Source organism: Penaeus monodon, chromosome 33 (genome assembly GCF_015228065.2).
Source record: "Penaeus monodon isolate SGIC_2016 chromosome 33, NSTDA_Pmon_1, whole genome shotgun sequence".
Lineage (NCBI taxonomy): Eukaryota > Metazoa > Arthropoda > Malacostraca > Decapoda > Penaeidae > Penaeus > Penaeus monodon.
The window spans coordinates 15,811,208-15,812,053 of record NC_051418.1 but is presented as its reverse complement, the minus strand read 5'-3'; the positions used below and the strand labels follow the sequence as shown (position 1 = coordinate 15,812,053).

Sequence of the window (846 nt, the reverse complement as noted above, 5' to 3'; positions counted from 1 at the left end):
TTTCCGATCCTGCTTTCTCTTTTCTTTTCCTTTTTATAATCGCCATGGGATCATCGTTAAAAACCTCACTATTTTTTTCGGATTTCATTCTTAGAGTTCATAGTTTTTCGCGGCTCGTGACATATTAATTAGACATGATATTTATTATAGCACCGATTATTCGTTGAAACGAGGTTAGTAAGCACCCGTTAGATATTTTTCAACGCCTCGATAGACCTGCTTGTGAGGTTGACTCAGCATTTTGATAAGCATCGATTACTCGTTGAAATGAGATCAGTAAAAGTTTTTCAACCACTTTCAATATATATTTTTTGCCGTGCGTGACTAATTGGCGTGACTGTTAAGTTCAGCGCTAACCCGTGGCTTAGGAGGTTTGTTTCCAATGTTTTGAACTCGCGCGTCAGAAATGCTTGTTAAGAACAGCGTTAGTAATTGACTTTTTGTTATACTTTTGTTTTTCTTTTTTATATGTGGATAATGTGCATGGTCAAGCGCAGCGTGTTGGGCGTATAACGGCAATTCAACTTTCGATACCGTTCCTGTGCCAGTGGGTCGGAAGTGTTGGGGAATGCCTGGCGGCGAGGCATGTTGCACTGTTGCATTTATAAGACTGATTCTATGTTCTTTTGGCTTATTAAATCAATGATCTGCAGGAATTGAGGATGTGACTGACAGGTCACGGTCAGTGACCGGTTCACAGTCACTAGTGCCAGCAAACACCACGCCCACGTCGCCCACACTGCGTTGATGGCCTGGTAGCAACCAGGCCCCGCCCATAGCACCTCATGCCTGTCGCCGAAAGCAGACGGGGGAGGCGCGGCCCTTCGGGGAAGGTGCCTCAGGATA

General features: G+C 44.6%; 1 pseudogene; it reads left to right on the top strand.

Moving 5' to 3' along the window:
- LOC119594090 overlaps positions 1-846 on the top strand; it is a 3,606-nt pseudogene that overhangs the window by 1,939 nt on the left and 821 nt on the right.